Genomic DNA, 23839 nt, shown 5'->3' on the forward strand with positions numbered 1-23839 from the left:
ATGTCAACGGTCAAGAGGAGCCCATAAATGAAGATAAGTATTTTATCAAAAGAAATTATTAAAGAAGTTATTCATTTGAATGAGTTAAGAAGAATTTTTTATGAACACTTTAAACAATAAATTTCACAAAATTTCACTTAAATGATGGATTGATGATGATAAGGGGCTTAATTGCACATTGCAAATACAAAGTTGAAATTCATCAATTTATATACACATATACTTGTGATATAGTTATTCTAGTCTGGAGTAACATAATGATTGAAACATTATTTAGGCTCACTTATATTGATAATACTTTGGAGATCAACCATATAGAATTTCTCTAAAAAATTTAATTTCTCTAAAAACTTTTAAATGTGCTTTTTTTGTTGTCTTGGCATTTTATTTATAATGATCCTATTGGTTCTAGTCTATTTTTCATTTTCTTTTGTCAGTCTTCTTCTAAATTCTTTTAGCAGTGTCTCCTTCCCATATCTCCTCATGTCCTCTTCCTTTCCTTCTCTACATCTGTCTGACAGTGATTTTGGTTACTCTGACATGTTAGTTGGACCGAGTGACCCCTGATGCAGGCGTTCCTCAGACGCCGAAACACAGTGCTGTGTCGGGTCCACAGCTTCTGCTTGTGTCCTTTTATGAAATAAACAAGTTGGTTTTACATCAGTGATCTTCAGTGGAGTGTTCATTGTCCGTTCCCATTTCTTTTTGTACTGTTTTATACCCGTGGGTTCTCTGTCCTGTTGGACTTTTTGGTGTTTACTGACACTTATTTTCCCCAGGGACAGCAGGAAACTTTTTTTTTGGGAAGAGACCAAAAAAACCCAATCCAGTCTCTGGCTCTACTCACAAGCTGTCTTGTTGCTGATTCTGTATTGGGCAAAATATTGATGGGACCCTCATCTCTGTGGCTCAGCTCACACCGTCTACGATCTTCCTCATCTTTTTTTTTCTCTATTTTTCTTCCTCTCTGCTTGTTCATTCTTATTTAGACTTTATCTCTAATGTTCCCAACTTGTCTAGCATATTCACTGTCTCCCCCTCACCCCCCCCCCAGTGTGGTTCAACATTTCCCCTTCTTCCAACTCCATCCAGCATTTCTCTTTTTCTCTTCCATTCCACCTCCATCCAGAATTCCCCTCTTCCTCTTCTCCCCTTTTTCCTCCTCTACAACAACTCTCCTACCACTCTTTCCCCTTTCCCTACATGATCCTGCATTTTCTTTCTATGTTCTTTTACCCCTCCATCTAGTATTATCCTTTCTTGCTTTCTCCCATCCAGTTTTCTCTCTATCTCCTCTCCTCGTTTTCCATCTTTCCAGCATCTCCCCTTCACTCCTTTCAATTTCTCTTTCCTCTTCCCCCTATGTGGTTTAGCATCTTCCCTCTCTTTCGTCTCCCATCCAGTGTTTCTTCTTCTTTTTCCCCCTTCCCTCTTTCCAGCATTTCCCTCTCTTCCTTTTCTCCATCCAACTTTCTTCTCTCTTCTCTTTTCCCATCTAGTGTTCCCGCTTTCTTCTCTTTAGGGCTCCAGTACCTCCATTCAAACCTTTTTCCTTGGCTTTGGTCATTTATAGTGCCAGGCAGCTGCAGCTTCAGCAACAGTGAGAGAACTGGTAATGTGTGCCACCAACTCTTCTCACCATCTGCTGTTGAAGTTCTGCGTGTCATGCCCCTTCTGATGCACATTTCCTATTGTTTTGGGAGCAGCACTTGCAAAGTCTGCAACAACATATGGCCACATATTACCAGTTCTCCTACTGCTTCCAAAGCTGCTGTTGCCTTGCTCTATAAAGGAGCAGTGCCAAGCAGAATTTGAAGAGAGCTACAGTATAATCTCATTATAACGGACTTCAAGGGACCTGGAAAAACAGTCCGTTATATCCAGAGTTGCATTTTTTAAAAAACTTTATTTAGGTCAACTTGAAACAACGTTCAATCAATGAACAACAGTCACTGCACAACCATATCAGCAACATCAAGAACAAAACTCAGCAAAACATTGGTATGGCACGAAATGATTGCAAAACCAGAACACTAAAAGATGTTCTAAATCATTATGTCGTACTGTACTGGAAAGAAAAATATTCTGTAATTTTCTTCTGGGCTGCATTTTGATACTATATCACTGGCATGCCACGTGCCTTGTAGGCGGAGCCTGCATGTCCATTATAGATGAAGAAAACTACAGCTAAAAGCGGCTCCGGGGACCAAATTGGTTGTCTGTTATATCCAAAAGTCCGTTATATGCAAGTCCGCTATATGCGATGATTTTCTGTATGTTTATAATTGCGCACTGCCGGGACCAGTGGACCTCGTCCGCTATTGGCAAGGTTCCGTTATAAGCAAGTCCATTATAACAAGATTATACTGTATTGGAGTTGGAAAGGGTAGGGGAAGGAAAGAGACAAGATGATATGGCAGGAAGCAAAGCACTCTGTTCTGCTTCTTTCCCTCCGACTTACACCTATGCCGAAATTGGTGTGGCATGTCATTTTTGGGCGGTGGCCTTTGATACCTCATGCCATCCCGTAGCAATGCCTATACTTAGATTAGACACAAGTTGATTCCCTATTAACTGCACACCTAACTCACCACTTCTCCTAACCACTAGCTGTGCAATATCTATTACCACCTCACCCTCTCATGGTATCTGATAGAATACTTTTATCCCCAAAGATTTCTCAGTATACAACCATAACATTTCTTCCAACCTTTGCTGAATCTCTTCCACCATTTCTCACATTTAAGTGAATGAGTATAATGTCTGATCTGTAAATAAGCATACACTTTTATATTGGAAAAAACATAACGTCTCACTAAATCTTGAAATGACCACATCCTAACCTCCTCTTCTGTGAAATGTGCAATCATTCATGATCCTTTCATCTTCTAGTACTCAAAGATTCCATGCTCCATTGCCACTGGGAACTCTAGATTCCCCAACAACATCAGCAGTTGTGTCACCACTCAATTGCAGCCTGAGTACCTACACACACATTTCCACAATCCACACACAGCTCTAATTAACACACTAGATTTAACTTCTGTTGGCAGTGTAGCTGCTTGTGCATGAAGAATATACTCAACAACCAAAGTGGAGCTTGTACCAACTTGTCTCTTAGTCTCCTATAGGTCTCATATGACATGCTACATTATATAATGCTAGATTCAGGAGTGCTATCTCCTCTTTATCTCTTGATCCAGACCTTTTAAAATCTCCATTAAAGAAAATATACACAGTTTTAAAAAAGCATACCATAAAAACTGGAACCCATAATATTTTCCCTGTAAATATCACCTGTCTCTCCAAACAAAATCATTTACATAGAGAGAAAGGCCTGCAAAAACAAATAAGTCTTCAAATGTTTCTTAAACTGATGAAGTGTTGGGCAAAGTCTGAGGTACGCTGAAAGATTATTCTATAGCATTGGCCCAATCATGGAAAAAAGCTCCAGTTGCTGACACAGCATAATGAATGGTGTTAAGAGCCAGAGCCATAAGACATATTTTTCAGACATGCAGGAACATATACTTGTATTATCTGACCCAGATAACAAGGAGCTCCCACCTCTAAAACTTGATAAACCTATAATGAATGTGATAATGCACTGGTAACCAGTGAAGACTCTTCTGCATTAATGTTACATGTTTAGATTTTGAGGCCACCATGATCGATCTGCAGCAGCATTCTGGATTACTTATAAAGACCTACATCATGCTTTAACCCTCTAAATATAAGGCATTACAGCAATCCAATTTTGATAATATCAACTATTGGACCACCACACGGAAATCATTTGCAATCAGGATCGGATTAACTTCAATACCATCCGTAACTTATAAAACGCTGAACACACTGTCTATCTTGTTTCTTAAATGATAAAGTACTGTCCAGTATCACCCCAAGACACGTCTAGCATATATAAACTCCCTAAGCTAGCTGGAAAATGGACATTAAAACCACAGCATGGCTACCATTCTACAAGTGTTTTTTTAACATTGCAGAAGTCAGATCATTTTCCTTTGAGGCAGCTGGATGGCGAAACAGGGACCTCATTGGGAAGTTGGAGCCCCTCTGAAAATCAATGGAAGACTTTGGAAGATTAGCAAAACTTCTTATTTAATGAAGACCCCCCTGTTCCAGATAAGCGTATTATATCTATTTGATATTCCCTATGTTACTGGCTGGAAGATTATTAACACAATTGAGATTCATACAGTGACTTTGCAGTGTTCTAGCACCAAATGGCTACTTGGGTATAATTTCTTTATGGTTCAAAGTATTTTATTGTAAGTTAATGTTTGTTATTGTTGCTATCATGAAGGTTTTTTTGACTGATGAATGAGAAGTGGCAAGTGGAAACAAACCTTGTAGGCTCTTCATTTTAATCTTGGGGAGCTGAAACCTTTTTTGTCTCCATAGTAACATAGTAAATGATAGCAGATAAAGACCTACATGGTCCATCCAGTCTGCTCAATAGTCACATTTATTATCAAGGCAATATTGAACCCACAATCCAATATATTACTATGTTACTTGCTAAGTTTCACTATAGTCTTCCCCTCCCCACCTAAATTATATAAGACCTGTACTCATATGATCCATCCATGCCATGTACTTCTGATCCATCCATGCCATTTTCAGGGCTCAGTCCATAAAAATGTCTGCCCTGCACTAATCCTACTTCCATAGCTACGGAGGTGCTGTCAAAACCTATTCTGGCCCCACTTGATCTGTTTCCCCACATACAAGACACAGACCATAGAAGTCCTTTCAGCATGGGCTACACTGCCCCACTGTTGGAGATGGCGTCAAAGCTAATTCAGCCCATCCTTATCTGTATTGCTATATTGTAAACAGGACACAGACAGTCCTTTCGGCATCAGCTTCACTTCCTTACTCCTGGAGCTACCATTTAAGCACTATTCCTGCGCATCATAAATGGAGATTTATTTATGAATTGATTAATTCTGCAATTCAATATTTGTCTTTATAAGCGTACGCTGTGATATTTCATATTCTATCCTAGCAGTATTTTTATATCCCTATACAACACACAGCTGCCAATAATACCTCTAATCCTATATCTCTGAATTTCTGCAAATAGGAATTACTGGTTGACTTGATTAAAAGCTTTTTCCACATCACAATTAACCACTAGAGCAGGATAATATGATTCTTGCGCAGTTCCTTGGCTACTAAAATCTTCTGGATATTGTGGACTGCATATCATCCCTTCATGATGCCACTTAATCTTCCCTTACCAATCTGGATCAGCTCTGATAACCTGTCTTTCAGAATCATTGCAAAAAGTTTACAATGCATTAAAAGGTGAAATGGGTTGATAAGATTCCAGCCCTAGCTTAGTGATAACTTTTATTTGCACTCTGTTCACTTCCCTTAGGAGCCCTACTTATGATATCAATTGTGCATAATAGCTCTCCAAAAGGGCACAAAATTTCAGAGCAATTTCTAAAATTCTCCTGTACAATTCCATCTGGCCCTGGGGCTTTCTGTAATTTGTTGTTTAATAGTCCTTTGAATATTCTCCTTTATGACTGGGGCATTTAGGGTTTCTAGATCTGTACAATCGAACCTGAAAAGCTTTACACATCTCAGACACTCCTCCTTGCTGGTCTCCATCCATGGTGATTCAACGTATTTACAAATGGTTTAGTTATGTTTAACTGCTACTCACTATTTTCCCAGTCTTATCACATATTTGGAACATATCCAAGGTCTTATTAGCTGTGCTAGCTCTCTTCCGGTTTATTGCCAAATCTAAAGAGGTAGCGCTTCTAAAAAAAAAAGCAATTCCTTTGTTCTTTCCTGAATCAGCACATTCAGAGTTACCTAGGTAAAATTTATTTTTGTTCTCTACTGAAAATCAAGGGCCCCTTTTACTAAGCTGCGATAGAGTTTTTAGCGCGCGCAGAATTGCCGAGTACGCTAAACCCACGCTACATGGCTAGAACTAACGCCAGCTCAATGCTGGCGTTAGCATCTAGCGTGTAAGGCAATTTAGCGCATGCTAAAACCACTATCACAGCTTAGTAAAAGGAGCCCCAAGTTTCAAGTTTTCAAGTTTTATTAAAATTTGATATAATCGCTTATCCAAAGGTTTCTAGATGGAATACAAAAACTGTACAATGCTTTCTTATCCTGTCTCAGTTTATATTCTTGTCTCAGGATAAGATATTATTTCGGCCCTTAACATTGATTTAGCTGCCTCTCAAAATAGGGTGGAGCCCTATTTATGTCTCTCATTATATCTACAATAAACTTCCTATCTACCTATTAACAATAAGCAAAATCTTTTATCTTGATTAAAATACCTTGGAAATACCCATTCACTACTTTTTTGAAATTCACTTGTTCCTCCAGTATACATCCATATTAGCATTAGATTGGATACTGCTAGTGGTCCTATCTGCCTCTTTTGAATCATGGGCACTAGACATGTGAGTGTGGTATTTTATAGTGCACGCAGCATTCACCAGACATCCACCATACCTAAACTCGTACATAAAAAGGGCAGTTCAAAATTAATTTGGGATTTTCCTCACCCTGGGAGGTGATCTTTCCAAACTCACTTTCATTACCATGTTCAAAATTCCCTGTCATTATGATAGGCATGTCATCCAGCCAATTCATTGTTTGATCACTTCAGTTAAAAATGAGTATCTTCCTGTATTTGGTGCTTAATGTAACAGGTAGGAAGTAACTAGCAGCCATCTAAGGCTGAATATTGCTAAGTGAATTCCTTATCTTCCTACCTAAACCCACTTCCCCTTCCCCTTCCCCCTATTCTCTATCTCTGTGGACAGCACTCTCCTTATCCCTGTCTTGTCAGTTCATAGCCTCAGAATCATCTTTGACACCCCTCTCTCCTTCGAAAATCAAATCTAACAAACTGCTAAAGCCTGTCGCTTCTTCCTCTATACTATTACCAAAAGCCAACCTCTCCTTTCTGAACACTCTACCAAAACCCTTATCCACTCTCTTATCACCTCTCAGATTACTGCAACTTGCTTCTCTCAGGTCTTTCATTCAACCATCATCTCTCCTTCAATCCATGCAAAATTCTGCTGCACAATTTATATTCCGTGAGAGCTGCCAAACTCATATTACCCCTCTCCTCAAGTCACTTCACTGGCTCCCCATCCATTTCTGAATACATGGTAAATGATGGCGATGCCTATGTGGTCCATCTGGTCTGCCCAACATTCATTTTTGAGGCAAAGTTGAACCAACAATCCAGTAATTATTTATTTTATTTGTTAACAGTTCAAATTTCTCTTATTGACCTACGTTCACTCACTCGGCAGCCCCTTAATATCTCTTCCCTATCCTCCCGCCCGTGGAACTCTGTTCATTGGGTAAGTCCTTCCTAGCCATACTCTTCTCCTCCTCTGCCAAATCCAGACTTCGTCCCTGCCCAGTACTGATCAGTCTTGCACGGTCTGTGTTCTATATATGGTAATTTGGTTTAGTATAGACTGGGGAGGGCTTTGATGGAAGCTCTAGTGACAGGATGGTTAGGACAGTCTGGATTGCGTTTCAACGACAACTCCAGTAATGGGAACCTAATGACGATACCGGGCAGATTTCAGTGGTCTGTTGCCCGGAAATATTAAAGAAAAGCCCAATTTACCTCAGCCAGAAAGACATGAATGTATAAGAAGTGTGAATGTTGGGCAGACTGGATGGGACCATTCAGGTCTCTATATGCTGTCATTTACTATGTTGTTATGTTCTTCTATCTTGTTGCGCCATATGCATGGAACAAACTGCCTGAGTTTTTACATTAAGTGCTGTCTCTAGCAGTATTCAAGTCTAAGCTAAAAGCCCACTTTTTTGATGCTGCTTTCAACTCCTAACTCCTCCTCACCATAAAATTACCTGTGTCCATCTTATCATTCTCTGCAAGAAACTGCCCAATCCCCCCTATAAGTCCTGTCTGTCTGTCCAAATTAGATTATAAGCTCTTCTGAGCGGGGACCATCTGTTGCATGTTTAATGTATAGCACTGCATATGCTTTTCAGGGCTATAGAAATGACAAATAGTTGGAGGAAGAGGAAGAGACTTCACTCTCAGATAAAATGGAGGAATCCCATAGGGGTTTATTTCTTCACCTGTAGGGGATCTTTATTTTCTCCTATTTTGTCACTTAGGGTAAGAAAATAAACAAGTTCAAAATTAGGCAACAATGCAGTCATTTTCCATGAACGGATAAGCTTATGTAAGTTCCAGATTGAGATCTGTCAGCAGTTGCCTGTAAAGGAAAGTAGCTGCATTATTTATTTATTTTAAAAACCTTTTATCCTGCACATATCCCCCCTGCCCCCCCCCATTTTTTTAACTAAGCCGCAGTAGAGGTTTTCTACCGCATCTCGGAGTGCTAAACGCTCCAAAGCTGCTTTGACGCTCATATAATTTAAGTAGCATGCACCAAGAGGCTCATTTTCAAAGCACTTAGACATACAAAGAACCATAGAAACCGAAGGTACTTTGTGTGTCTTAAGTGCTTTGAAAATTAGCCCCTAAGTATTGTTTTGGGCTGATACAGTTTGGGAGAAATTGGATCAATATGTATTATTTATGTTTAGTATTAATATACCACTTATAGTCTAAATGGTTTATATTCAAGTACTCAAGCATTTTTCCCTATCTGTCCTGGTGGGCTCACAATCTATCTAATGTACATGGGGGATTAAGTGACTTGCCCAGGGTCACAAGGAGCAGTGTGGGATTTGAACCCACAACCTTAGGGTGCCAAGGCTGTTCCTCTAACCACTGCACCACACACTCCCCACAATGACAGACTTGTATCAGGGGGTGTTAGGTCAAAAGCGCGCCGGGACAAAGGCGTGCCCAGACAATTGAGCGCAGCGCGGAGGCGCGCGCCGCTCTAAATTACTGTTTTTAGGGCTCCGACGGGGGGGTGTGGGGGGGAACCCCCCCACTTTACTTAATAGACATCGCGCCGCGTTGTGGGGGCATTGTGGGGGATGTGGGGGGTTGTAACCCCCACATTTTACTGAAAACTTAACTTTTACCCTGTTTTTAGGGAAAAAGTTCAGTTTACAGTAAAATGTGGAGGGTTACAATGCCATAATGCCAGTGCGATGTCTATTAAGTAAACTGGGGGGGTTCCCCAACAAACCCCCATCGGAGCCCCTAAAAACTGTAATTTTGTGCGGCGCGCACCTCCGCGCTGCACTCAATTGTCGGCGTGCGCTTTTGTCTTTCGCGCCGTTGTCTATAAACCGTATCAGGGTCTTTTGTTATTGTTTTTTCTTGAGGTTGTCAAAAAACTTAAAAATTTCAAGATGATTGAGGTTTTTCTTGTGTAAGATAACCTCTTCCATTTACTTATATAGTTAAGGTATCGCTGCAGTTTGTTAGGTTTTTTACTGGTAGATGCTGAGAGAATTTAGCTCATCAATAATCCTCTATAATTACTTGGTGGAGTACGGTAAATAATTTTCTCTGTTAATATGAATTTGTTATGTCTTTCTAATATAGAGCTAGATTTTGCAATAGCTTCTTACAATATTTTAAGTTTATATTTTTTATCATCATCAATTCTCTTGTCAATTAATTTTAGATGAGAAGTTTCTGTAGCATTTATAAAACAAATTTAGGGGTCTTTTTACTAAGCTGTGGTAAAAAGTGGCCTTAGCTTATCCTTATGCAGGTTTTACTCATGCGTTCAGCCCATTTTTACCTCAGCCAGAAAATGGCCAATTACCATATCTATATCTTGTATTAATGGTCAGCCACTAATTTTGCCATTGTGGTACAGCCATTTAAAAAAAAATTAGTGTGAGTACTTTCTGACACCTATTTTGAAGGCAGTAAGGGCTCACCTGCTAATACTACACTAACCAGTTAGTTTAATGTAGCTGCAATAACCGAGTATTACAGGGCTGCCCATTCTCTGCCCCAGACATGCCCTCTCCAACAAAAATGTTTAAATATTTTTTAGCCTGTGGTTGGCATGCATCAATTTAGAACTTAACACAGGGCACCTGAGCATATCCCATAGTAAGCCATTTTAAGCTGTGGTAAACGTATGTTAGCGCTCACTGCAGCTTACTAAAAAGGCTTCTTAGTTTGGAAAGCTGTATTTATTATTAAAACTATGGCAGATGTGATGGTAGTTTTTTAGAGTACAATGGGGCTTTTTTACTAAACTATGCTAAGATCTGGCTTTAATGCATTTTTAATGCAAATTTTCCCATTAGCATTTACAACTCACAACATTGGGAGTGAGCCAGAAAGCAAGAGCCAGGTTTAGATGATGATATCCATGTTTCAGCACATGAGCTGGTCTCTCTGTGCTCTGTGTTTTTGGATATTACATGTACTTTTGGCTGCATGTCGTGCTGCTACTTTCTTCCTTATAGGTAGGCATAGGTCTGCCTGCTGTATTACATTATGTAGATAATATTTTGTGAATCTTTGCATTCGTACAGCATGCATGTTTCTTGCCTTGTTAACATTTATTGCACTTCATCTACTAAACTCAATAAAAATTTTTGAACTTTTTGAAGCATTTAGAACTCGCAAAACATTAAGGCGGGTGTCCTTACGATCTCTTATTTAGGAGGCATTAAGGGGGGGGAATTCATCAAAGAGCACTACCGCATTAGTTCACACTAATTGTGTTAGCGTGCACTACATACTAAAGATACCCATTATATTCCTATAGGAATCTTTACCATTTAGCACATGCTAATCATTAGCATGTGCTAATTTGGTTAGCGGGCGCTAACACAGTAGCGCCCTTAGTACTCCCCATGTTACACAAAAGTCCATGTTATCCAGTTAGCACCAGCTAATCAGAATGCGCTAGCTAGATAATATTTCCATGCCCATTTCCCACCCATGGCAGACCTCCTTCCCCCCCCAAAAAAGAAAATACCCAAAAAGAAAATGTGTGATTAGTGCGCTCTAACAGGCAAATTACTACAAAACACTTTAGTGTGTTTTGCAGTAAGCTTTTAGTGAAAGAGCCCCAATGTTTGTAAAGGGTTAATGGGATTTGATATACTGCCTTTCTATGGTACAATCAAAGCAATTTACAATTATTATACTGTATGCTGGTACTAACTCCCTGTTTTACTAAGGTGCATCCATAGACTAACATGCACGCGTTAGCGTTTAGCGCATGGTTAGCGCGTGCTAAAACGCTTAGCGCACCTTAGTAAAAGATTCCCTTAGTGGGTATTACAATTATTATATGTCTGTTCATAGTGGGTATTACATTGTGTAAGCAAGTTTTAAATTTATATTTTTAGCATTTTTTTATTTATAAAAATTATAGGCCTCTGACAGGCAGTTGCTAAAACAGTCTGTGTTGGGCTTTCCTTGATGCATTTGACTGTAGAGCTTTTTTTCCTTCTTGTGGCCAACTCTGTGTTGGCATTGTGTGCTGGAACTAGAGAGTTCCATGGCAATAGAATTTTCACTTATCCCCACCCGTCCCTGTGGGAATCTAACCTGTCCTCACTGGAATCTCCTCCATCCCTGCCCATCCCCACAAGTAGTCTGCTCCATCCTTGCCCATACCCATAAAAAAACAAAGAACTAACTGCGCCAGACAGCAGGTTGGAGGTCACATTCCCCAATCATCAGTCACCACATGCATGCACCTGGCATTTGGCAAATGCAGTCTCCCAGTCATGCCCCCTGATCAGTGAGGAGATAGCAGTTATTGCACAAGAAAAAGATAGGTAGTCTGGCCTGGCACTACACTTTTTCAGGACCTACGTTCGATCCCTGCAGGATTCCTATGGACCTGGAGGGGATCCCTGTGGGAGTCCCATGAACCTGGAGGGGATCCCCACTAACCCCATTCCCATGTAGCTCTCTTGTTGGAACCCTCTCTTGTGTTCTCATAGTCCATTCTTATGATATGACCTATCCACTGAGTTGAGCTTTTGCCATTATTCCTTCTACACTAGAAATCTGGCATCTTTCAGTCTTCTTTGCTGGATATCCTGTCCTGCCATCTTATATTGCAGAATGATGAATCTCAGGGATCACTAGAATATGTGATAAAAGGTTAAGGGTCATGGATTTGATATACTACCATTCTGTGGTACAACCAAAGTAGTTTACATTTTTATTTTATTCACGTACATAGAAACATACATAGAAACATGATGGCAGATAAAAGCCAAATGGCCCATCCAGTCTACCCATCTGCAGTAACCATTATCTCTTCCTCTCTTTTAAGAGATCCCATGTGCCTATTCCAGGCTTTTTTGAATTCAGACAGTCTCTGTCTCTACCACCTCTTCCAGGAGATTGTTCTATGCATCTATCACCCTTTCTGTAAAAAAGTATTTCATTAGATTACTCCTGAGCCTATCACCTCTTAACTTCATCCTATGCCCTCTCAATCCAGAGCTTCCTGTCAAATGAAAGAGACTCAACTCATGCACATTTACGCCATGTAAGTATTTAAACGTCTCTATCATATCGCCCCTCTTCCGCCTTTCCTCCAAAGTATACAGATTGATATCTTTAAGTCAGTCCCCATACGCCTTATCGTGACGACCACGCACCATTTTATTAGCCTTCCTCTGGACCGACTCTATCCTTTTTATATATTTTTGAAGGTGCGGCCTCCAGAATTGTACACAATATTCTAAATGAAGTCTTATTCAGGGGCATCCTTTTTCCTACTGGCCATACCTTTCCCTTTACACCCTAGCATCCTTCTAGCTTTTGCTGTCATCTTTTCAACCTGTTTGGCCACTTTAAAATCGTCACATACAATCACATCCAAGACCCGCTCTTCTGTCTTGCACATCATTTCTTCACCCCCTATGGCTGCAAGTTACATATATATTCATTGGCGCTACTTAAACATATAGCACTTCTGCTAGCATTTTGCTTAATTCAATGGCCACAGCTGGAGCTGCTAGATTGAGGCCTCCTGCAGAGTTCAGTTACATGTTTTTACAAGATTGTTCTAGAGCAGGGTCATAATGATTATCAAAATCATAGAGGGGGGTTCTATGGGCCTGAACATTAATTTGGGAGAGGGGTACAAGGCTAAAGGTTTGCCTTGGGTGCCTAATATCCTAGCATTGACCTTGAGCACAGCATAAGACCCTTAACTCTGCTTTCTGAGCAGCCCACATAGGCCAAAAGAAGATGCCCCGTGCCACATTTCAATGGAATGTATGGGCTGGGAAAAGATAGAGGCATTGTTTTGTTAGATTATATGGCTGGAAGTAGCTGTATGTATGTTTACATTAATCAATATAGGTTTGAAGGAGAAAGTGGAATGCAGCTGTTTTCCCATCAGCTGGTACAGAGAAGGAAAGTTGCAGCTGTAAACTGGCAGGGCCATATTAATGAGGATGATGGGGAGGGGAGGGAGGGATAAAGGAGAGAACTGTGCTCAGGAAGGAGAGAGGATGGTGGTCAAAATGAGAAAAAAAAATAAAAGGGGGAACTTCCATAAACATTTGCCCAGAGCCCCTTAAGTGGCTTAAAGTCACCCTGGTAGTATATTATTAGCAGCTAATTAAAAATTCTTCCAAAGAAATTGCATACTGTGGCACTTCCAGTAAAGTTCATCAAAGTACACTAAAAGTCCACTTACAAAACATTATCTTGAAAGGAAATAAATGAGGAGACCTCATCCAGTATGATTTTCCTCTGAATTGAATCCATGATCCACTCATGGGCTCCTCAGCTAATAGAAAATATAAGCCTAGGATTTAAGAGTAGTGCTGAATGACTGAATAGATAAGGAAGTAACATAGAAACATAGAAATAGACGGCAGATAAGGGCCACGGCCCATCTAGTCTGCCCACCCCAATGACCCTCCCCTACCTTTCTCTGTGAATAGATCCCACTTGTCTATCCCATGTGGCCTTAAAATCAGGCACGCTGCTGGCTTCAATAACCTGAAGTGGAAGACTATTTCAGCGATCAACCACCCTTTCAGTGAAAAAGAATTTCCTGGTGTCCCCATGCAGTTTCCTGCCTCTGATTTTTCACAGATGCCCCCTTGTTGCCGCGGGACCCTTGAAAAAGAAGATATCTTCTTCCACCTCCATGCGGCCCGTGGGATACTTGAATGTCTCGATCATGTCACCCCTCTCTCTGCGTTCCTCGAGTGAGTACAGCTGCAACTTATCCAGCCGTTCCTCGTACGGGAGATCCTTGAGTCCCGAGACCATCCGGGTGGCCATTCTCTGGACCGACTCCAGTCTCAGCACATCCTTACGGTAATGCAGCCTCCAGAATTGCACACAGTATTCCAGGTGGGGCCTCACCATGGATCTATACAATGGCATAATGACTTCAGGCTTACGGCTGACGAAACTCCTGCGTATGCAAGCTATGATTTGCCTTGCCTTGGATGAAGCTTGCTCCATTTGATTGGCAGTCTTCATGTTCTCACTGACGATCATCCCTAAGTCTCATTGTGCTTTAGTTGTTGTTAGGATCTCGCCATTAAGGGTGTAAGTCTTGCATGGATTTTGGCTGCCCAGGTGCATGACTTTGCATTTTTTGGCATTGAAGCTGAGTTGCCAGGACCTAGACCAGCGCTCCAGTAGGAGTAGGTCATGCATCATGTTGTCGGACATTGAATTTATGTCTGTTGTGCTTTTGCCCACTGCATTGCTTAGTTTGGCGTCATCGGCGAATAATGTTATTTTACCTCGCAGCCCTTCTGCCAAGTCTCTTATAAAGATGTTGAATAGGATCAGGCCCAGGACCAAGCCCTGTGGCACTCCACTGATTCGGTCCTGGGCCCGATCCTATTCAACATCTTTATAAGAGACTTGGCAGAAGGGCTGCGAGGTAAAATAACATTATTCGCCGATGACGCCAAACTAAGTAATGTAGCGGGCAAAAGCACAACAGACATAAATTCAATGTCCGACAACATGATGCACGACCTACTCCTACTGGAGCGCTGGTCTAGGTCCTGGCAACTCAGCTTCAATGCCAAAAAATGCAAAGTCATGCACCTGGACAGCCAAAATCCATGCAAGACTTACACCCTTAATGGCAAGATCCTATCAAGAACTGAAGCAGAACGAGACTTAGGGGTGATCGTCAGTGAGAACATGAAGACTGCCAGTACTGGCAACAGGGCTAAGTGAGTATATAGTGGTGGTAGAACTGAGTGAACGACTGGGGGTATATCCAGCACAAGGCACATGGGTGGGGTGTAGTTTGGATATAATTCAATTAATGGCACCCAAAATTAGGCGCTGGAATGATCTGCCCTAAGCTGGTATTTTATAAAGAGCCCTCCATACAGAACACCCTTTATAGAAAACTTAGCACAGATTTCACGCCTAACTGTAAGCACCAGCATTATGCCTCCTAAAACCTGGTGTAAATGCTGGTGCCTAATTTATGATAATTGAACATGTAAATTATAGCATTCTGTAACATCTCACCTAACTTCTAGGAATGTCCCCTGATCTGCCCATGCTCCTTCCATGGCCACGCCCCTTTGGAGTTGCACTCTGTGAAAATTAGAAGCACTTTTTATAGAGACAACAAAAGATAGAAAAATAATTTTATTTTCTGTTTTGTGATTACATTATGTCAGATTTGAAACGTGTATCCTGCCAGAGCTGGTGTTAGACCGCAAACGTGAGCTAGGATTTAAGAGAGGGAAAGTCTTTTTGGTTTGTTTATTTTGTTTACACCATAGCGCCAGTGTGGTTAAGAGAAGGCAAAGGAGGTGAAGAGGTTATAAAATAAACCCACCAGGATGTTTAAAAAAAAAACCAAAAAGACTAAATTGGACAGGAAAATCGAATCGAAAAATCGATTCAATAGGCTGAATCGAATCAAATTTTTTTTCCTGAATCAGGCAGCACTAGTGCACACAGTTTATGATACACTGGTCTAGAGAAACACAGGCAAATTCTATACAGTCTGACTAAAGTTAGGCACCGACATCAGTGTGCCTAGCCAATAGAGGCGCCTAACTTCTTTAATAGACATAATCAGCGCAGATAACCGACAATTAGCACCTTGAAACTGACATAAATTACACCTAATTAGATGTTAGGTGCCTAACTTGATAGGCACCTAGTTTAAAGCACCTGTTCAAAGTACTGATCTGTACTGGGACTGGTGCTATTTAACTTATTTATAAATGATCTGGAAATTGGAACGACGAGAGAGGTGATTAAATTTGCAGATGACGCTAAACTGTTCAAAGTGGTTAAAGCGCATGCAGATTGTGAAACATTGCAGGCAGACCTTAGGAAATTAGAAGACTGGGCGTGCAAGTGGCAGATGAAATTTAATGTGAACAAATGCACCTCCCCCCCCTGGAAGGCATGCATGTTCCCCGGAAGGCCTGTACAACCCCCCCTCCCCTCGAAGGATTGCACCCCCCCCTTGACGTCAGAGGAGAGGTGGGACCGTGGCAGAGAGAAGGCAGCTCGGAAGCCCCGATGGCAACTTGCAAAGATCGCTAGCACTAGCGATCTTATCCAGGCTGCTGAAATTAGGTAAATTGATGCCAAGAGGCCAGGGGGGAAGCCGGACAGAAGCACTTCCCGACTGACATTCCCCACTCACCCTCTAAAGCAGGAGCGGCAGCGGCTGACAAGCAAGAGGCAGCGCTGCCGATCCTGCTATAGGGGGCAAGGAGGGGAGGGTCAGTCGCCGAATCGGGAGGCCAATTTTTTGTTTTTGAATCGATTCGAACCGATTCACCCGAAATGGATCGGTGAATCAATTTGAATCGTATATCGGGCAGCACTAGTGTGCACTAGTATGCTGCCCGAGATTCCAGGCATGCCATGAAATGCCGAGGAGGAGGAGCGGTGCCAGCCTACAGTATGTGCCTCTTGCGGTGAGAGGCACATCCTATAGGCAGTCAGCCAGTGCCAGCGCCTCTCCTCTCCGCACCTCTTCCCTTCCAGGACCCTGTCTAGAGGACCTTCGCACATGCGTGGATGTCAACATTGCGTTGACATCAGGTTTTCAGGATAACTATAATGAACATGCATGAGACAGCTTTGCAAACAATGGAGACACTACATGCAAATTGATCTCATGCATATTCATTGTGGTTTATCTTGATAACCAGACTGTCTTGGTACTGTATGTCCCAACGACTGGGTTAAGAACCCCTGCTCTGTCACAAAGATCTAAATTAAGTAAATACGAAACATCTATGGCCTAGAATTATCCAAGTTCATCCAGTTCACAGAACCAGTTCATGTGCCCTTATTTTAAGCACAGTAGTCCCAGGAAGAAATGGTACAGAGCTATGCTTTTCCTAAGTAAGCCATAATTAAACCAAAATATAGGTATGAAAAAGCCAGCCTCTTTGGATGAGCTGTACTCTGGTGTTTTGGTTTTTTTTTAAACATTATTTTCAGTTATGTATTTAGGGGAAAATTTTGGTGGGAAATGTGACCTGGAATCATTTTAATTAAAAGTTTTGTGCTCTGAAATTACATCGTTCTGGTTCTTCAGGTCTATAGCCGGTACCTCCATCAATTGTACACTCAGTGACATTTCTTGCCATAAGTATTGAGATTCAAAATTTAATTTGATGATCAGTTTAGAGCAATAAAGTAAACGTAACTGTTCTAAATCCACTGTCTGAACATCCATCTTGATATTTACACAGGAGTGCTTTTTTCACAGACTTGATATGAGTATGCAGGGTATGTTTACCTCAATGTGAAGCAAGGATATACTTTCACTCTGGTTTTCTTTTTTAGCTGAAACTTTGCCTTTAATGAGGTGAGGTCAAGGGTGAAGAGTCAAATATCATGGAACTAGACATTAACTACAATCATAAAGTAAGTTCAGGATAGAGCAGAAAATCCATTACATAATGAATTAAGGTATATGAACAGTGCAGAAGGCTGGGGCAGGTCAGGACAGTAGTTTTTGTAGCTCCTATCACCATACTAAAATAAAAGTCATGATAGAGGGGAAGAATAGCCTAATGGTTTCAGCAGGAGGGAACCAACCATGGGAACAGTGATAGCCAAAAGAAGAAACAAAGCGACTCAGGAAATTATTACTTGTACTTCTCCCTGTTGTGACTTTATCAAGCTAGCTGTTATCCTGCAGCATCCAAGTATGCTCGTCAGGCTCAATACTAAAAATCACTTACATGGTTGGCAGTGGATGGAACTCTTATGTATAACCTTTAGTAGTATGTCACTACAACACCATTTTAATAAGGCTTAACAAGTGCTAACCAAATTAGTGTGTGCTATATCCTATGAAGCCCATAGTAACTTGAATACAGTACTAGCATTTGTGCAACATACATATCCTTGAAGGATATTATTGAAACATGATATTTAGGGAGTCCCAGTAGAGAGGTTTAAATAATGGTGAAAGAAGCCAAGAGTGTTTAAGTCAGGGGTGTCAAAGTCCCTCCTCGAGGGCCGCAATCCAGTCAGGTTTTCAGGATTTCCCCAATGAATATGCATGAGATCTATTAGCATACCATGAAAGCAGTGCATGCAAATAGATCTCATGCATATTCATGGGGGAAATCCTGAAAACCCGACTGGATTGCAGCCCTCGAGGAGGGACTTTGACACCCCTGGTTTAAGTGGAAGGCAGAGTAAGAGACTCAAATTTTCCCTATCTTCTCAGCAGCCTGTAGTTAAAGGAAAAACCACAATCTGTAGTTAAAGGAAAAAACACAATTTGAAGTGTCTGTATACAAATGCTATAAGCCTAAAAAATAAAATAGGAGAGTTAGAGTATATAGCACTGAATGATGAGGTAGATATAGGCATCTCAGAGACCTGGTGGAAGGAGGACAATCAATGGGGCACTGTATTATTTGGGCAAAAATTATATCGCAGGGATAGAGTGAATCAAATTGGAGAGAAGTTACGCTATATGTTAAAGAAGGAATTGAATATAATAAACATTCTGCATGACATAGATAGCAGTATGGAATCCATATGGATAGAAATTCCATGTGTGAAGGGAAGGAATATAAAGGTAGGGTTATATTACCATCCCCCCAGGACAAAATGAGCAGAAAGACGAAGAAATGTTTTCAGAGATTATGAAAGCTGGAGAATTAGGCAACAATATAATAATGGGTGATTTTAATTACTATATCAACTTGAAGGAGCACGATAATATCAAAGTCATACAATAAGATAAGCCTGCTTTTAAAAATGTATATGCACTAAAGGGCAGATGCTCTGTACCAACCAGGAGGAGAAAATGCAAAAACACCAAATAGAAGAAAAGAAAAAGAAGCGGAGAAAAATAACTTCAGTTAGATTTCATGGGTTTAGAAAAACTCCACTCCTGCTGAAATGTGCCGTCCCTATTTAGGGTCCAAACAGGCAACTCACAACTGGTGTTTGCTAAAGGTATATTTCAGCAACTTACTCCGAGAGAAACCCTATGAATGAAGCACAAAAATAATCCACTGTTGCTGTGAAATCAGTTAGTGCAGTATGGATTTATCCATACAAGCTCATGTCCCAGTCCAGGCTGTAGCATGGGAACACAGCGTCCTGTAAACCCGACAAGGATAATCCCAGTTTTGCTCGACTGTTGCGACAGGGGTGTAGCACAGTCCAACCAAAATCCACAGTGTCCGAATCAATCAAAACTTTAGTTTTGATTCCGGTTGTTCTGATTGGCAGACAGACGGCGGTAGGACGTTTACCACCGCATTCAATTGGGACGCCCATTTAAAGGATCAGCCCCTGAATATTCAAGGCTAATCTAACTGACAACAGTCAGCGTTTAAAAAATGCTAACTGCCACTGGTGAATCTCAAATGTTGGAATATTGGTCTGTTTTTAATTGGTAGCTGTTTTAATTGGTAGCTGTAGTTTAACTGGTAGCTGTTTCCTCCATTGATGTTATCCATGTTCATCATTGTACAATGGATGCCTCTGCCTCATATAAGCACTGCATGCATGTCCATTGCTGCAAGTATTTTAGAACAGGTTCTACTAGGCAGATTCTGTTCTAAAATGCTACTAGAACTGTAAACATTCCAACTTGAATACAGTCAAACCTTGGATTGCAAGTCACTTGGTTTGCAAGTGTTTTGCAAGAGGGCACTCTCTAAAGTTAAAGGGATAGATTCCGTACAAACGTAAGGAAGTTCTTCTTCACCCAGAGAGTGGTAGAAAACTGGAACACTCTTCCGGAGGCTGTTATAGGGCAAAACACCCTCCAGGGATTCAAGACAAAGTTAGACAAGTTCCTGCTGAACCAGAACGATTAAGGTAAGGCTAGATTTAATTAGGGTACTGGTCTTTGACCTAAGGGCCACCACGTGAGCAGACTGCTGATCACTGGTCTGACCCAGCACCAATTCTTATGTTCAATGTCTTGCAATACAAGTACATAGAGTATACACATATCACAGCTGAGCCGATGGTTCTTCTCTCTCTGGCACTGCAAGAGTGTAGTGACTTTACAGTCTATGGCCCAGAAATATCAAAGAAGATACAAGTTAATCTAATCATGTATTTTTGAATGAGTATAACTTATGGGCAGACTGGATGGACCGTTCAGGTCTTTATCTGCAGTCATTTACTATGCTACTATGACTGTTCTAAACAAGCAAAGTCTTGCAATACGAGTACATACAGTAAACACGCATCACATCATCAATACTGAGCCAATGGTTCTTCTCTCTCTGACGCTGCGGGAGTGTAGTGATTGTTCTAAACGAGTGAGGTCTTTCAATACAAGTGCATATAGTATTTTGTATTAAAGTTTTGAGGTTGTGGAATGAATCGTCTGAGTTTCCATTATTTCCTATAGGGAAATTTGCTTTGATATGCGAGTGCTTTGGATTACAAGCATGCTTCTGGAACAAATTATGCTCGCAAACCAAGGTTTGACTGTATTTCAATTCCAACGTCTATGTTCTTTTTTTTTTTTATATAAATTTAATACTTAACAATATCAGATGATATCAAAGAAAAAGGTTTCTTATACAAAGTTTTAAATACTTATATGACACAAAACAATCCTTTTCAAGCCCACAATATTTGGGGAGACATGCTGCTTTTCTACCACATATTATACAGGAAAACAAAGAAATGGGTTGAATTCATATGAATCCTAATCATTCCTTACTATATAGGACTCTGACATCCTACCATTTTCTCAGTAATGAATCATTAAAGAAAAGAAAGAAGGAAAAAAGTTTTCTTTTTTTCTTCTTTCTTTTCTTTATGTTCTTTCTAAAATAAGGCTTTCCATCTCACAGGACCTACTCCAAACAAGTTCTGTTATTCACATGTGCCTTTTCTCTTCTAGTCGCCTATCCAGAGTACAGTCTCCTGCCCTTGATATCAAGGACTCTCCCTCATTGCTCACATTCACTTAAGATAAGACCCAGTTTGTTTTGGACATTTGCATATTTCTTTGTGTCATTGACCATGTTCTGTTTAAAGTTTGTAAGGTGCCCTGGTTTAGGAAATCATATAAATGTATAATAAACAACATAAGTTTTGAAATTCAAATGATTTTTAATCACTAGCTTGTGTTAATTATTCCCCCCCACCTTTTTTTATGAAACCTTGTTAGTTTTTTTTACCGCTGACCGTGGTGGTATTAGCTCCGAGGTTCATAAAATTCCTATGAATGTAGGAGCTAATACCGTCATGGCCAGTGATAAAAAAGCCTATCGTGGCTTCGTAAAAGGGGGATATATATGAAAGGGTATTACATATGTCAGTCTGTGCTTGATGCAAAAAACAAAAGGAATTGACCCCAAAATATCCACAAAGAAGAAAATCCAGAGAAAACAAAAAAAAAAAACCTCTGTGGAGTGACGATGTTCCTAAATGGACTTTATTTGAAAGTGTCAAAGTTCCAAAGGTACACTGAAATCATCCACATAAAAGCCTTAAAGGACCTAGTCCGCTAGGGATACAGGACCCAACACGGGTCTCACTTCCGGCTCACCACACAATTGTTTCCCACGTACTCACCTTTATAGGATCCCCAGGAACCCCTGAAGAAGACTTTTTGTCGAAACGCGGACCATGATGGGTCCTGTATCCCTAGCGGACTATGTCCTTTAAGGCTCTTATGTGGATGATTTATTTTTATGTGGATGGAATTATTTTATGTGGATGATTTCAGTGTACCTTTGGAACTTTGACACTTTCAAATAAAGTCCATTTAGGAACATCGTCACTCCACAGAGTCTCTGCTTGATGAAATAAGGCCCCTGAAAATGTGCATCAGAAACTTGAAATGGCCTTGGAATTAATATACAAACAGGCTTGTTCCTATTCATTATGGCCCTCTTTTACTAAGGTGCGCTTAGCACATCTAAACCAACACGTGCGCTAACCGCTAACACGTCCATAGGATAACATGCAGGCATTAGTGTTAGCGCATGATTAGCGCACATTAATATTTACTGCACGCTAAAAAAGCATAGCGCACTTTAGTGAAAGAGGGGGGGAAGTATTCATTAACACTGGCTTTAACAAAGCTGCAGTAGAGGTTTCTACCACGGGCCAGCGAGGTAAATACGCCGATGCTCATAGAATTTATATGAGTGTCAGAGCATTTACCTCATTGGCCTGCGGTAGAAACCTAAACCATAGCTTTGTAAAAGGAGCCCTAAGCTTCTTGGTTTCAGATTATGTATCATGATGACATGCTAAATTTTGAAGAAGATTTTAAATGAAAAGTATTTTTATATGGCTGAGTGCCTTGAGAATTTATAATTATTAACAGTTTTGTTATGGTAGGTACAAATTGTGCCTTTTCAACCATTAAGTATCATTAGTATCTATGAAACTGGCACAAAACATCATAATAGGGGGGGGAGATATAAGGGATAGAATTACAGTAGATGTGAACCAGGACCAGACTCACCAAGGTTCTTCAATGTTCACACAAATCTACCTTTTCTAACCCCCCCTCCCAAAAAAAAACACACACTTTTACAAAGCCGCGGCTGCTGTAATCGCTCAGACGTCCATAGGGAATTAATGGACGTCAGAGTGTTTGCCACACAGCTTTGTAAAAGAAGCCCAAAATATGGAAGGATTTTCTCTCTGATCTCGTATTGGTTCACTGATACCTGCCCCCTCTTCTATGAAACTGCACTAGCAGTTTTTAGCGCAAAGAACCGTGCTGAATAGCCCGCGCTGCTCCCAACGCTCATTGAGTTCCTATGAGCATCGGGAGCAGCGCGGGCCATTCAGTGCGGCTCTCTGCACTAAAAACCGCTAGCGCGGTTTCGTAGAAGAGAGAGCTAGAATGTAATTCTGGTATCAATGTTTAGTTTATGTACGAAAAAAACTCTTTAGATGTAATAAATGTTTGGATATGACAAATTAGTTGATGGTAAGATGTAATATTGGTCTGTGCAGTTTATCATTCTTTACTGACTGGTTCCCTTAATGTCCTGTGTTTAATCAGTCCCAAGTATAAATTTAAAAAATATTTTTAAGTATGTCTTTTAATTTAGTAGCTTTCCTACAACGAGGGTGGATTTGATTTAAATCACTAGTCAGAAGGACTTGATTTAAATCATGCCAGTGACATTATGAATGGATTAATGGAATTCATTTACCAAAAAATATAAAGATTGCATGAATATACAGTCTCATGCTACATAATTAAAATTGAATTCTTCTTTCATGATGAATAACTTTTGATTCCCCTTTTACAAAGCCACAGTAGCGGCTACGGTTCAGCAAACGCTCCAATGCCCACTAAATCCCTATGGGCGTCAGAGCAATTGTCGCAGCAGCAGCCGCTACTGTAACTTTGTAAAAGGGGATAATAATATATTTTAAATAGAAAACTATCTTTAGATAGATTTTTCCTTG

General features: G+C 40.6%; 1 protein-coding gene across 1 annotated transcript in view; it reads left to right on the forward strand.

Annotated features, from left to right (window-relative positions):
- The first annotated feature begins 2307 nt into the window (after positions 1-2307).
- TMEM229B (transmembrane protein 229B) overlaps positions 2308-23839 on the forward strand; it is an 80611-nt gene continuing 59079 nt past the window's right edge. The window contains exon 1 of the mRNA XM_033952740.1: positions 2308-4149. The gene's annotated coding sequence lies outside the window, so the exon portion shown is untranslated. The remainder of the gene's footprint in view (positions 4150-23839) is intronic.

The sequence above is a fragment of the Geotrypetes seraphini genome, chromosome 7 (assembly GCF_902459505.1).
Source record: "Geotrypetes seraphini chromosome 7, aGeoSer1.1, whole genome shotgun sequence".
Classification (NCBI taxonomy): domain Eukaryota; kingdom Metazoa; phylum Chordata; class Amphibia; order Gymnophiona; family Dermophiidae; genus Geotrypetes; species Geotrypetes seraphini.